General features: G+C 41.8%; 1 protein-coding gene across 4 annotated transcripts in view; it reads right to left on the reverse strand.

Moving 5' to 3' along the window:
- The window catches only part of LRRC3B (leucine rich repeat containing 3B), a 182147-nt gene that overhangs the window by 115147 nt on the left and 50692 nt on the right, over positions 1 to 16308 (reverse strand). Inside the window, exon 3 of one of the 4 annotated variants that reach the window (XR_014475036.1) lies at positions 12068 to 13247. The exons of the other annotated variants lie outside the window; for them this stretch is intronic. The gene's annotated coding sequence lies outside the window, so the exon portion shown is untranslated. Of the gene's footprint in view, positions 1 to 12067; positions 13248 to 16308 lie in introns of those variants that run through there. 4 annotated transcript variants of the gene reach the window in all.

Below are 16308 nucleotides of genomic sequence, written 5' to 3' on the forward strand. Positions count from 1 at the left end.
TAACTACTAACAATGCATTCTAAATCAAGATACACATGAGATGCACTACGGATGGAGTATTGTACCTTCTAGAATGTTTGTGTGGCTTACAGTACATTATGTAGATAAGTGAACAAACAATATTTACAATATCAACATGGATCTTCCGACCCACACTTTATTTACTTAAATTCTACAACTGTAAACAAAGATTGGCATTGAGGAGTTTATATTGGACAAATGCAAAACATATTGGTTGTGGCCTTCTCAGGTTTATTTGGATCCATGATGATGCCACATATCATGATGACGCTACAACATCATCATGATATGTGATCCCACTACTTAGCACAACGATGACAGTCTCTTTCCAATTCACTGGAGAGAGACGGCATTGTCCTTAAAGCTTCAGAGGGAGAAGATCACTGGAACACACATTACTTCTGCATTAGTCCTGTCCCTTCATAGTGCCAAAAGCTTCTGTAAATGTCTATATTTTAAGATAGAAATCTGCCTTTTCAAGAATTAGAGACACTCAAAACACCCACTGTCATCTAGATAAGCATTTCCAAAGTAGGGGCTCTTTTGTGGGGGTATATCCCTGTTATTGTACTGAGTATTGGATGGTTAAATATTGGCTGAATATTAATTAGTGCGCATATGGTGTAAAACAATTCTGATTGGGAAATATTAATATGTAATGGCTATTTACTGTACAAGAGATTTGCTCTTTAGAAAAGCCAGGAAAGAAGAAATGATCTGAACATGACTGTCATGGCTGTGTTTGTTTGTGAACCCAGACAAGAGCAGGTGACCAGTTGGCTGGATGCACGAGGACAAAAGCTGGCATGTTTAATGTAAGATTTATTCATGCATATGGTTACAGGTAAGTATCTATAGTTGAATGAAGGAATACATGACTGAATGAACATGGTCAATAACTGAATGAGATGAAGTCAATAGCTGAATGGGAATAAAGTCAATGGCTGAATAACATGAAGTTAAAAGTTCTTTGGAGCTGGGATTTACAGCAATACTGGGTAGCAGTCTTGCACAGAACTGGGGACACCAGCGATGCAGGAGTGCAGGAATGAATGGCGCTAGGGACACCAGCGATGCAGGAGTGCAGGAATGCATGGAGCTGGGGACACCAGCGATGCCAGAATGCAGGAACAAAGACTTGCATGGAGCTGGGGAAACCAGCGATGCAGGAATGAAGACTTGCATGGAGCTGGGGATACCAGCAATGCAGGGATGCAAGAGTGCAGGCTTGCTCGAAACTGGGGACACCAGCAGTACAGGTAGCAGTGTTGCTTGAAGCTGGGGAAACCAGAGGTACAGGAGCACAGACTTGCTTGAAGCTGGGGACACCAGTAATACAGGAAGCAGAGATGCTTGAAGTTGGGAACACAGGAAGCAGGGATGCTATAAGCTGGGGATACCAGCAATACAGGAAGGCAGGCTTGCTTGAAGCTGGGAACACCAGCAAAGCAGAAAGCAGGGTTGCTTGAAGACGGGGATAACAATTATGAAGAGATCAGGCTTGCTTGAAGCTGGAAGTGCCAGCAGGTCAGGACAGCCGGATTGCATAAAGCCAGGTGACGCTGCAGATGGAACTGTACTGTCTCTTTTGAAGCTGGGGGTGCCAGCAGGTCAGGACAGCCGGATTGCATAAAGCCAGGTGACGCTGCAGATGGAACTGTACTGTCTCTTTAAGAAGCTTGAGAATGGTAAAAACTGTCTTAATGAACACCGGAGTCAGGAAGTGCTGAGGCTGCTAATTGCACTGTGTCGTGGAAGCAGAGATAAGCAGGAGCTCACTACAGGCTGATAGACAACAAAGCATTGTCAGGGTTGTTCCCTGAGCTGGGTTTTATACCACTTGCTGTGAGCTGACTGGCTAAGGCAGTTCCCTGCAGGGGAATCAGTCCTGACTGGGTCTTGCAGAGTCAGATGACCAGGATGTGTCATGGCGCTGCCCAGGAAGGAGAATGGCGCTAAGGTCAGTGTGATGGGCCCGCAGAGATGCGCAGCAGGACGCCAGGCCGCTGGGACAGAATTCTGCAGAGGCAACAGCGGGATACAAGCAGGGGCAGTCGATTCACAGAGTGATGCAGGTAACGTAATGTGCGGCTGAGGAGCTCCATGAGTCTCCATTTTGTGACAATAGCTGACAGTTAAACACCTTTATTAGGTTTAGGAAATGGTGAGAATGGCGCTCTATAGTGTAGTAAGTTTTAATTGTGACACTGTGACTTTAAATTAAGTTCTGCGTACCGTGTAATGAAGAATAACGTGCATATCAAATAATACTGTTCCTCCTCCTTCTGGGGCTAATTACCAGGACCTTCCCGGCTAGTGTCCAAACTGGACCTTGTATTCCCCCAAATGAGTTCACAGTAGTACTCCAAGTAGTGCAGTGGTGATTGCAAGAAAGAGAATAACTCCAATTAAAATAAAATTAGGAGTTTTTTAATGAGTGCGATTCAGGCTGGACTTCATCAGGAGAGCTTCATCTCCTGATGAAGTCCAGCCTGAATCTATAGGCGTCAAAGACGAAACGCGTAGAGAGGCCTCTACCCAACCTTCTTTTGCTCACTCATTTATTTATGTAAGTCTTATTTTTCATTTATGTTTTGTACTCGCACTCATTAAAAAACTCCTAATTTTATTTTAATTGGAGTTATTCTCTTTCTTGCAATCACCACTGCACTACTTGGAGTACTACTGTGAACTCATTTGGGGGAATACAAGGTCCAGTTTGGACACTAGTCGGGAAGGTCCTGGTAATTAGCCCCAGAAGGAGGAGGAACAGTATTATTTGATATGCACGTTATTCTTCATTACATGGTACGCAGAACTTAATTTAAAGTCACAGTGTCACAATTAAAACTTACTACACTATAGAGCGCCATTCTCACCATTTCCTAGATCTATCCACATCGAGACGGATCAACAAGCGTCTCAATAGGAGAATTACTGGCGGCCACCTGTCACTCAGGACTGTGTTTTAAAGGGAGGAAGTTTCCTTCAGGACAAAGACTCATTTTTTTCCGGATCAACCCAGGGTTGTAGCGCAAGACAGTACCCCCCTCCACACCTTTATTAGGTTTACTCCCAAAATAAAAACTAGGAATTTTTTATATTTATTTATTTTGTACCATTAGAATCATTAATAATAAATATATTTTATACACAACTATTTTGATGGCTCGCATGTTATATTTGTCATTATATTACAAAATCCATTGGTAAAAATAAATTCCAAGGCTTTAGTTTGTAATGATGGTGAGAAGAATTAGCAGGAGTGCAGGAAATAATTTAATCCAAACCAAGCAGTATACACTATTACTGTACAACAAAATCTTGAGCGACGGGGTGGATTGCTTTCCATAGTGTCCTGCTATGGAAAGTCGCCCACCCTGGTAAAATCGCTAAAACAGGCAAAAATCGCCCAGTGTGTATGGACCTTCACACATCTGATTCATTTAGATTTTAGGACCTCAGTACAATGGAATAGCCTTCTCCTCAATGTTTTTTTTTATGGACTTTCTAGAGGAGCTCAGTTGAAAAGCTTTTTGGTTACTGGCTGCAAACCTCAATCCCATACCAATGTTCTTTTGTTGTAAGTAACCACACAGGTATAACTTTAATTAGATGGGAGTTCTATTGAGGATTGGATGTGTTCCATAGCAACAGATCAGAATTTACTTCTTATTTATTTACCACCTTCTAGAAGATAATAGAATATGGTTGGTATATATTTGCAGATATAACTTGTAATTCTTTAGCCAATTTGCAGCCATTCCAGTGTCAGTTCCTGAAGAGTTACAGTTATATTTATAATCAGTGTGGAAAGGGGTGAGGCTGACACTGCAGACTCAAGTGTATTATACTATTGCAAAAATAATGAACAATTGTCATGCTTAGATATGTAGGATGTGGTACAGGTCATACACAATGTCTAGTTCTCCAGTCAATAGGTCAACCTCAAAATGTCGATATGCACAATGTCGGCCCTGGAAAAAGGATGACATAAGCATAAAGTCAACACAGAAAAAGTCAACACATGAAAAAGGTTGACATGTGGTTTTCACATTTTTTTCTGTGTCAATGTCGACACCTGAACATGTGGACCCCCAATTAGTGTATCAAGTCCATTTGCATGACCATTACATTTCCGCTGTACTTGGCACAATTTTTCCATTCATTTGTAGAAGGTAAACTATAGTTTCCAAAAAATAAATTGTGAAAAACTCATGTCGACCTTTTTGTGTGTCGACTATTGCCATGTTGATGCATTGTCAGTGTGTAAACCTTTGGACCATGTCGGCCATGTTGTGTCAACCCATTAACTGTCAGTCTATACATTATCTGTTAGCACTCCAGATACCTGTAAGGTCTACTGATATTGTTACAAGCAAAATAATGTAAAACTGAGGCCAGAATTAAACTAGAATGTGCCCTATACATTGCACAGTAAATTTTTTCTTTATTATCTTTGTCAATAAATATTTTTGTAAATATTTTTGTATATAATATTTTGTTTTTTAACTAGTTTGTAACCTTAGCCGTGGAAAGGACAATATCTGCCTAAATTCAGTATCATAACCTAAAGTGACAGTAACTTATAAATAATTCCCAGGTTTCAAAGTGAACTGCTGAAAAGAAGAAATCCATTCAGGGATTCACTTGAATAAGTGACAGATAAAAAGTATAAAGTATTAATTATTCCAAGTGAAGTATCCAATTAACTATTGTCATTTCCAAAAAAGGGTTAGAAATTGCAAGCAAGGACATATGTTCTCTAGAGAGTTTATCTCTAATGTACAATTTAGGAACAGTTTTAACATAAGTTATAAAACTATTGTTTTGAATAAAACAGTTTAGTGATTATATCCAGTGGTGGAATGGGGCATGAAGGACCAATGGAAAAATGCAGTGGTCGGGGCTCAGGCATAGGATGTTTGGCACGGTGGTTTTACTAACCATTACTGTGTGTATGGTCTGGTCACTTTTATAAATATATTCCGTGCATGATAACTTTCCATATGAAAGCACTGTACAAAACATGCAGTAGAAAGTAATATATGTACTGTATAAATCCAGTGAACAAACTTCCATAAAGGAGAGGGGGGTTGGGTGGGGGGCATCGGTCGTCTACCCTATACCCCTGCATCCCTGAATCTACAGTTAGTTGAGTAAAAGTTAATGCCAATGCATTACTGAGAGTCAAGATAAGATAAATTAAGTTTTGCAGTGGAAAATGGCATTTCACAGAAGCGGGATGTTCCCACTATATAAACTTAGGGTCTCGCACAGACCCGCTCGCGAAGCAAACTATCGCCCCCCCCCCCCCCCTCAGCAACCACTACCGGCATCCCATCGGTAACATGTGAAGGAATGTGTCCAAAAACACATCCCCTCGCATGCGGCCGAAGGGGAAAATAATCATTCGAGGGGTTGCCGACCATCCAATTATTTCTCTCCCCTTCAGAAAATAAAAGTCAGGGAAACGCCCAGCATTTTCATGAACGTTCCCCTGATGCCCCTGTCCGCTCCCCTCCAACCCGACCCCTGCAAATGCCTCTGGTTGTGTGATACTCACCAAAGGTGTTTGCACAGGGGGTCTGCACATGCCCAAATACGCGCATGCGCAGACCCCCGGCCATTGGAACAGGGCCGATTTTGGCCCCATGCAATCAACCTTAAACCACCTTCTTAGTTTAAATTTTGCTCATTTAGCCCCATGTAGAGAGTCATTCTTGTTTATATTCTCAGTGTTGCTACCAAAATTGACAAGAGTTATGTCAAGGTGGGAGGCCCTGTCCTCTGTTGTACAATATACTGCCACGATTTTGTGTGTGATCACAATTAAGCATTTTATTATGTCCTGCATTATCAAGACTCCAGTCCAGCCACTTGTATGCTGTCCTACTCTTTTGGGAGTACTGGAGGGATAATCGGAGAGTCTCCGGTACATTCCGGGAGAGCAGGCAAATTACAGTTTCAAAAAAGGTAGCCAAAGGTAGTATAAAAAAGTAGCCAACCTGAGCTTGTATCCCATACACCGATGTGTCCTCTGTCATCACTGGTGCTGCACATTACTCACAACTCACAACGGAATGCGTCTCATCCGTGGAAGCATTCGTATCATGCAGATTGCAGATGCATACGTGATGCTCATGCACATTCACAGGCACACTCATCATGGCAAACGTTTTGCACAGTCACCGACCATCGAATGATGTGGTGAGTACACGCCGCCCCACACTCACTGCCCGCACTGTTGTGTGCGAGCACTCTGTTCGCCATGGCCGCTCACACACATCGCATGCACATGCGCAAAAGAAAAATATTGCACTCCCGTGCAAATTTGCTTGGGAGTCCATCAATCAGAATCACCCCCATTATCTGTGTGAAGAATACCCATGCGTTTCCTAGTAGGAAGACTGGTCTGCAGAAATATATGTATAAATGATTGCCATTAAAGAAAAAACCTGGAGATTTCTTACAAAATCTCTCACTTTCTGATTCTCTCACCCTATTACATTTCACCCATGCAATCTATGCAACTCACCTTTAAGATCATGGGACAAATGTAATAGGGTGTGAGAATTAGAAAGTGAGAGATTTTGGGAGAGTTTTCCCTATTTTTTTAAAAGCAGCAATCGCAAAATAAACCTGTTTTTTTTTCAGTGTAAATGATTTTGCCGCTTTAAAAAAACTAGGGGGGGGGGATCAGTTGGGATCCCACATATTTCCATCAACCAGCACTAAGCTCTAACTAGCGGGGAAATGCCACAATGGGAACCCGCAAAGCAAGTCTCCTGGCCAAAGCATTAACCCTCCCCCACTAGAGAGCCCAATCCTGGAATTCCTCCCAATGAAGCCACCCCACAATACAATGCTGCAGCTACCCTGCACCCTCTTCACAGTAAATACCAAGTTACCACAACTCTCCTGGACCTCTTTTCCTGAATACACTACACTACCACCACTATTCTGCACCCCCTCCCCACATACATACACAACACTACTGCTGATGCAATCCTGCACCCCCTTGGTAGCAGCAGTTGTGTAATGTATATGAAGAGAACAGAGGTAGTATACTGTATGCAGGGATGTTGTTGCACAGTAGTGGCAGTAGTGTAGTGTATACACTACAAGAAAAGCCTGTTTCTGACATATGTTTTGTGGTAAAGTAGCCTTATAGTGGAAGTGGGATCCTGCAAACAGAGAGAGAGCACAGGCTGCTGATGCAGCAGTTGCCTCTCCCCCCCAGCTCTGCACACAGCAGTGCACATCATGTGCTGAGTTGGAGAGAGAGGCTGTTCTGCAGCAGCCTGTCCTCTCTCACTGACTACCTGGCTCCTGCAACGCGGGACACGGGCCCCTCCATAAAAGTACCTGGTCCCCCTTCAACACCACTGGTGACACTGTGCAAAGTGTCCTCAGTGTTCACATATCATGTTGAGACAGTGTTTCTGCATTGAAAATAAGGAAAGTTTCCAAATATTAGTGGATTCATTGAAACTTCCTTCTGTAATTGCCAAAACACAAAATCTTACAGCAATCATAGTACTTTAATATCACATCTCCAAACAATCCTGAGAAGAATATGCATCACGAGAGTTCTGGGACTCGCAATCGAAATGGGAATCAAACACACAAATCTTAATCCTGCAGGCGGCCTAGTGACAGATATGTTAGCAATGCCAAGAACATAAAGATGAAGAACTGGGATTCTCAGTGACAGAAACACACAAATTGCAGGATGATTTCACCTGCTCAGATATGTAATGTGCAGAAGGTTAAAATCTTTTATTCCAGTGGCACAAGAAAAGTTATTGCCAATATAATTTTGCAATATACATTTAGGAACAGTAAAGACACCATGGGGCCTTTTCATCAATCCTGTTAACAGTTTTATTTTTGGAGGATTCACTATATCTTTAGTTTCAGGCCATTTACCAAAGCAGTACTGCAAAAGATATCTCAATAGCAGTACCTATAGTTGTCTATTATGCACCAAAACAAATAACACACTAATGCAACATAGCACCAACAGCGACATGGGGCAATACGGATTGTATAGCCCCGATATCACCAGGGATATGGTCACTAAGTGCGCTACTGCCCTGGGGTGGTCGCTGGTCGGAGGAGAATGCTCCTTTTTTAGCAGCGACCATCTCTGGTCGCTGATGAAAACAGGACACTGAGCAATATATTGCCCCGTGTGTACGGAACTTTACATTTCAGGTCTGGGAACAATATTTTTAATATGTTCCCAGTAGACACAGGAGAAGAACACAGCAACTGTTTAAAAAAGGCAAACATATCACAACCTTGTATCTCAAAACACAGACTGGTAAACAGATAATAAAAACAAATTAATTTACAAACCAGAGAGACAGTTCCTCTCAATGATGCTTAAAACAGTGGGAATAAGTAACCATTACTGTACTACAAGTAAAGACTCCTTTCTTAAGTAAAACCACCAGGATTAGGACAATGTCAAAGAGGATTAACTCAAGGACAACTACACTACTGAGGCTGTGGGACACAAGTCTGAGACAGAGACAAGCTGATTGAGGCCGGAGCTGACGTCACACACCCCTCCTGAAAATACCTGGGCACGCCTGCGTCTTGCATGACACACCAAGAAAAAGACTGGTTACCTCTCACAAACAGAAACTTCTTCTCAAACTGCGGGCCGCTTGCAAAAACAAAAATGCAGGTTTTTGAGGGTTTGGTGCGTAGTGTTCACATTACATGAGCACAAGGTTATCCTGCATGGAAGTCCTGCAACTAGTTCTATATACACACCATAAGCAAGGTTATTGACAGGATGTAGGTGTCTTGGGGTGGAAACTGGCCTTTTAGTGGGAAAACGCTAGACGTGCCTAGGGAAACGCTAGGTGTGTGCCTGAGCATTTTAGAGGCGTGTGTGTGAGTTCAGCTCCACCCCGGATATGCATTTTTGCATCACACATGTGGTACTGCACTAGGTTCAGAAGGTAAGTATGAGAAAGCCCCTTTCCTGGGCTGGTACAGGTATGTATGTATTTTGGGGCTGGACTCACCACACCTCTCCTTTTACCATTTACAGTCTGACAGGTCACAGCAATAACTTGAGAGGGAATCCCAGCAACTGATGAGCCATCTCTGCATACCGCCAGTAAGTATAAGCATCCTCCATGCTCCCTTTGTCTGCAGCACTCTCCCTGGACCTTTCGTCACAGACTTCACTGCCCAACTGCTTACCCTCCTTCTGACACAGGTCATGTGACATGCTACTGACTTTCTGTGCGGATGCCAAGGCTGCTGGGAAATATTCACCACTGTAAACAAATTCACTATAGTGTGCTTTATCATGACACACAATACATTGTATAGCAGGTTATTACACACGCACTTTTGCATGCGCAGACACCCCCACCATCAGAACGTGCCCAAAGTCGTCCCGTTCCAAATTGGGCTGAATCACCTTCCTAGTGAGGATCCCAGATTTATTTGTTGGTTTGATTTGATTTTGTGTGAATTTTGTGGAATAATTACTAAGGATCTCTTTTTTTTGTGAATTTGCATTAACCTTTCCCATTTATAGACTAAAAAAAGTAGCACATGGGGCAGAGGGAGTGCACGTGTGTGGTTGCACTGGGCAGGATAGCCTAGGGGCAGTACTAGCTATACCTGCCCTCTGCTGCATGCTACCCCCTCCTCTAGCTCAAGGCTGACGCACTGCGAGGGGAGAGATGCTATACCTTCTCCCCTCGTGCTGTGGGCTCACTGCTGCTTAGAGCGAGTCTTATTATACTCCCCCACCTGCCCACAGCCTGGGTCAATTACTAATGATGGGGTGTGCGCTGTCCTGGGGGCCAGGTGAAGCACAGGGTGCATTGGCGCCCTGTAACAGTGATGGTACTAACATATAAACTAGAATATTCAACATAACAGAAGCTTTACTTTAATAAATTGAGTTGTTTTAAATATAGCGTAAAATCACAATATTATTTTACTGTGTTTTTCCTTTTACCGCACCTGTATAAACTCATGTTTGAAAACTGAACTTCCAGGTGAACCCTAATGGTGTGTACACACGGTACAATCCAGCATGAGATTTTGACTATATTCAAAATCGCATCGGGATCGCATGCAGATTGCATAGGTTTTTTGCCTTGCGATCCCGATGTGCGCTCCCAGGACAGTAAAAAATCAGACAGGGCAGCAATGACTATATAGTGCAAATCTAATGAAGATAGCATGAATTGTATGTAAATAGCACATGAGTTAGCAAAGATTGCATAGCAAGTCGAATAGCAAAGGAATCTCACCGTGTGTACACCAGGGTTGCCGACTTGCACAAAATCCTCTCCGGGCTTCTCCCGGAGAGGAATCTTTCATTACGAGTTTGGGGGCGGGGGCTTAACAGTTACGTCATTAAGCCCCGCCCCATTACGGCAAATAGCCGAAATAACTGATCTCCATGGAGGGGGTGGGGCTAAAATGACACGATTGTGCCATTTTAGCTCCGCCCCCTCCTCTGAGACCCGCAGATTGCGGCATTTAAATGCCGTGATGGGGGGGGGGGGGCTCAGTGGGGGTCCCCTGATTCCGGGAGGGTTGCCCACCCTTCCGGGGGCCGGGAGGGGGGACCCGATTTTCGTGAGACTCCCGCAAATTCCGGGAGGGTCGGCAACCCTGGTGTACATACCATTAGTTTGGTGCAGTATGGATACTGCAAACATAATCAAGTTGTTAGGACCTGCTGTATTATTTATCGTAGGTCTGAAAAAAATCTAGTTCCTGGCTGTCAATTTGTGGCCTAGAAATATTCCTGTTTTACAATATTGATTAATTACACAATAAATGTAATCATTTTTTGCAATAAGGATGTCGTTCTATTCACCTATTTTATTGTAAAAGCTTCATAAATTCACTTTTACTGAAATGCAGTAGTTAAGATGCAAAAAAAAAAAAAAAGATGTGTTATCAAATTTGATAAACATGACACGATGAGGATTGTGGTGCTCCAAATCCTGCCAATTTAGTATAACACGTGACGTGCTTAGATGCACTGACTTGGCAGTAAAATGTCCCTGTAATCTATTTTAATGTTGGCATCTATTGTGAAGCACTAAGAGAGACATTAATAGACAAGATGCAGCCTTTGAGTATTCACACAATAACACGGTGGAGATATAATTAGTTTTGCATCCCCCTAGCCAATTTTACACATTGCAATGCAGTAGATAGATATAAAGAAAGATAGATAGATAGATAGATAGATAGATAGATAGATAGATAGATAGATAGATAGATAGATCTATAAACAGTATTATGCTATCATCTATATATATATGTCTAGTGTCCATGAGTATCTGAAACACTGCCATCTTCTGACAGAGAGTGAATCTACATCTCTTTCTCACACATGCACAAACAGTGAAGGTAGTGGACTAGCTTTCGAAGCTTTTGCTTCGAGCGGGCTTACTAGTAATGTAATAATGGGCCATAGGTCTGGTTTTATTTTGCAGGTTATTGCAGTGATAGAAAATCTGGTATTGCCTTACATTATCAATACAATCTTTCCATGGTCGATGATTTATCAGGTGAACCATTTCCACCTGGTTTTCCTGGATCCTTGCCTTAGTGAGAAAGGGAATTAACAAAGGACTCATATAATGCATATAATTCCTAAAAGTACATGACTCTCTCTGAGGAGAGGCTACATTTAGGACCGCCCTGTTATCTTCAGTGGTTTAGTAAAAAAAATTAAATGTCCCCTACTTTATGATTTTCATAATGTGATCCCTGTCTCTAACCGAAGCTCGTTTGATTTATCATCCTGTATTACAGGAGAACATTGGTTATATTTTACAGTAGGCTGTAGGTCAGTTTTAATAGAGCTGAATTATGATAAAAAAGTATCAGATGAACTGCAAAGAAACAAATAACCTTTTTCATGTCATGCCCCTTGCGTTGTTGTACTCAATTAGGAATTTCATTGATTGGTTATGTAATAATGAATAGTATATACCAATAATAATGTTATTAAGGTAAACTATAAAGGAACTAAAGACTACACAAAAGGAAATTGTGCTCATATATGCAGGGATGTTGCTAGGGTGTTCAGTGTCCTCCCATACTTTGCAAAGGGACAGCAGTGGCACAAAAAGGGCAGTAGTCTTACAAGGAAGAGGCTTAGCCACACAACAGTAACGCCATTTCAAGTTACAACACACAGTAGCACAATCTTATTCACATTACACAGCAGAAAGTGTCGACGATATTCACATTATGTTACACAACAGTACCCTTTATATATGTTATGCCCCACAGTAGTGCCGCTTATACACAATGCTCACAACAGCAGTTTCACATATACACATTATGCCATCAGTAGTAGTCCCCCATTTAAACATAGTGCTCACAGTAGAAGTGATGTTATACATATAATATCCACAATAGTAGAAAGCCTTACATATGCCTTCAGTAATAGTGCTGCTTATCCACATAATGCCTACTGTAGTAGTATCCCATACACAATTACTGTAATGCCCAAAGTAGAAGAGCCCTTTACACATAATGCTCACAGTAGTAGTGCCACTTACACACATAATGACAGAGAAGTAGTGCTGCTTATACACATAGGGGCAGATTTATTAAGCTCGGTGAAGTGATAAAGGGTCTGGTTTTTATCACTGGACAATCAGCTCCTAACTGTGAAGTTAGAGGCTTGGTTTGAAAAATAACAGGTAGGAGCTGATTGGCCGGTGATAAAAACCAGACATGTTATCCCATCGCCAAGCTTAATAAATCTATCCCATAATCACTTCCATGAAGATCAGCCCCATACCATTATCCCTCCTACATCAAACGTAACAGTTGGCATAATGCAGTAAGGCAGGTAACATTCTCCTGGCATCTGCCAAACTAAGACCCACCAACTGCCAAACAGAGAAGCATGATTCGTCACTCCACACAACATATTTCCACTGCTTCATAGTCCAGTTGCCGGGTGATTTACGCCACTCCCTCTGATGCTTGGCGTTTGTGTAAGGCTTGCATGCAGCTAATTGACCATGGAAACCCATTTGATTAAAATCCCACCGCACAGTTATTGTGTTTACATTATTGCCAGTGAAATTCCGGAACTCTTCAGCTCTGGAATCATACCATGCGGCTTAGCCGTCACTGACCACGTTCTGTGATTTTATGTGTTCCTCCGCTTCGTAGCTGTTGTTCCGAAATGCTTCTTCTTTCTAAAAATATCATACACAGTTAACCCGTGGAATATTCAGCAAGGATGAATTTTCAAAATCTATTTCAAAGGCAGCATCCTATCACAATACTATGCTTGAAGTCACTGAACTCTTTGGGAGAACCCATTTTATATCACAATATTTGCGAATGGAATCTGTAGTGCTAGGTTATTGATTTACTACATCTATGGCAATGGGTCAATAATTTAACAGATGTATACACATATACAGTTGAGACTACCGTCAAAAGCTGCAATGGGGGGTGAAAATGGAGAAGAAACATGGCCAAGACTGCTATACAAGCTGCCAGGCTTCCCGATCTCTGATGGTCAAAGTGATTGGGACACAGTGTGCGAGAAGGAAAGGACTGCAGAGGTGAAAGAGACAAGGCTGCTCTTATATTGGTGCTTCTGATCTTCCAGATCACTGCTGGCCACATTGATTAGGACACAGAACAAGAGTAGCCACACTGTTATACTTAAAAGTCTGCCCAGCAGCTAGGCAGCAGTGATCATGACACATTGGGGGAAAGCAGAGGGTGCATGGGGGGCTAGGAGGCCCCTCTGAAATAGGCACTTGCTGGAAATGAATGTTGCTGACTGATTTAATCAGCTGTGACCATGTAAGGAAGAGCCCTGCATGGTGTGGTCACATCTGATGTGACCACGCTAGGCAAGTGGAGAATTAGCCCCCTGGGATGACTAAGGCCATATGGAATCCGTTACAGAAGGAGGACAAAGTTTACAGCCACTACCACCAATTCAACTGTTATGGACTGGTCTCTTTATATGGGTGCACAATGGGTTTATTTAGTTTGTGTGTCCATTATTTATTATTTTTTATTATCAGTTACTTATATAGCGCAGACATATTCTGCAGCGCTTTACAGAGAGAATATTTGCACATTCACAACAGTCCCTGCCCCATGGAGCTTTTGTGTGTCGACGTATTGTATTGACTGTCGAGCTAGACACGTGAGACGTATCAACTGGATCCCTTTGTGACTGTAAATTAAAATACTGCCTATATCTATTATGCTTTGTACTGTAATTGTATTATTTTATATAGGATTGTAGCACATGAAACGTGTTTGTTGCTTGTTACTTTTACCTTTTCTTTTTGTTTTGTGGGTCTGTATGTTTTATACTTTAATAAAACAAATATTTTATTTTGTGTTCTCACTCATAGCTTTACTTTATTTTTTGAGATAATCAAGTGGCACCCTAGCTTAACAGTATGGTGCACTGTTTGGCTGCCATGTAGTTTGTCATACTGGATGGTTTTCAGGTGGGTTACTCCTGCCAAATTCTGTTTTAATAGGCATGCAAATAGGCGCACTGTGCACATTAAATACTGTATGAAATGCCTTACAAATAGGAAGGTCAACCTCAGCTACAAGATGTCCTTACATAACCTGACAAGACTATCAACATTTTTGAATCCTACGGCAGCCACAACTGAAAAGTGCTTTCCATTCCCACCTGCGCGCAACACAACAGCATCAAAAATAGTAAGTGTTATTTGCTTAAAATTCTCGTCTGCTGTAAGCAAATGTGAATAAACTAAGTGTTATATGTGTTTACCACCCTATGTGATAAGTAATTGACTCTTAAGGGCTTACCAGCTGTAGGAAAAATATAGTTTGCTCAATGTTGTGCAAAAAACTCAGAAGCCAGACAAGTAAAAAGGAACTGGTCAATTTACTAGAAGGAAACATTTTAACACATACTGGGCACAGTCATAATATTGTGAAAGTTCCAGCTTTAAAAGACAACAACAATTATATGTGTTAAAATCACTAAAGACGTTAAAAGCAAAACTCTGTGGTAAACTGAAATGGCATTAAAACTGTTTTCTTTTATCGAAAAAGCAACTGAAGTTTCTGTAATAGCAATTATTCCTAACTTAAGGTGTCCATACATCAGGGCTATTCCACGACACTTTGGTCACTTTTCATCCGATGCCGGGTGAAAATTTTAAAAATGGCATTTGTTTGACATCAGGGGCGAAATGAAATATGGGTCGACTTTTTAGACATGTGAGATTTTTGTTTAAAAAAACGTCCGAAATCCCACTTTTTCCAAAAATCGCACATGTAATAGGGTGTGATTTGCGGTAAAAAAAATTGCAGTTTTTGCTGCAAAATCACACATTTTGAAGTGGCGATTTTTAGTCACACTTCAATTCGCATCCAGATGTTTTCCCATAATAAAGTATACAAATCGCACATGTAATAGGGTGTGATTTTTGGTAAACGTTACCAAAAATCACCAAAAAATTTGACCGAATTTGACAGAACCATGCACAGATCATTGTGATCTGTGCATGGTTCTGTCCAAAAAAAGGGTTAAATCCAAAAAAAGGGAAAAAAATGGTGTGGGGTCCCCACTCCTGAGCATAACCAGCCCCGGGCTCAAAGAGCCGGTCCTGGTTTCATAAAATCACAGGGACAAACATGTTGGGGTTCCCTGGATTCTACAGAACCAGCACCAGGCTCAAGGGCTGGTCCTGGTTCTCAAAATACAGGGGACAAAATGACTAGGGGTCCCCCGTATTTCAAGAACCAGCACCGGGCACAACCAGCCACATGCCACAGCCAGGGGAGACTTTTTATACAAGTCCCCCCCCCCCTCGGGCCAAAGCATTCATCCCTCTGACCGGTCAGCATGGGTCCTGGGGAAGTGGGGACCCACGCTGCTTTTTTTACACAAAATTGCATGTTTGAAAATGTGCACATTTTCAAGTCTAAAATAGTACTAAATCGCACTATATCGCACTTTTTTGCCGCAAATTTGCATCTCATTACATAAGCAAATTTTTAAAGGTGTGATTTGGTGCGATTTTTAAACATGACCAAAAATCGCCACCTATTACATTTCGCCCCAGGTCTGATGTGATGTGAACAACCTAGTTAAGGGGTAAGCAACTACATACTGCAAATCGGCTAGGCAGTCAAATTCAGTGAATATGTCTATGATAATAATTCTAATATTACCACAGTGAGAATCAGCATAAGTAAATACACCTCATAATTCACAATCAACCACTAATTTTTGTGGTT

Source organism: Crinia signifera, chromosome 5, assembly GCF_055691185.1.
Source record: "Crinia signifera chromosome 5, ASM5569118v1, whole genome shotgun sequence".
NCBI lineage: Eukaryota > Metazoa > Chordata > Amphibia > Anura > Myobatrachidae > Crinia > Crinia signifera.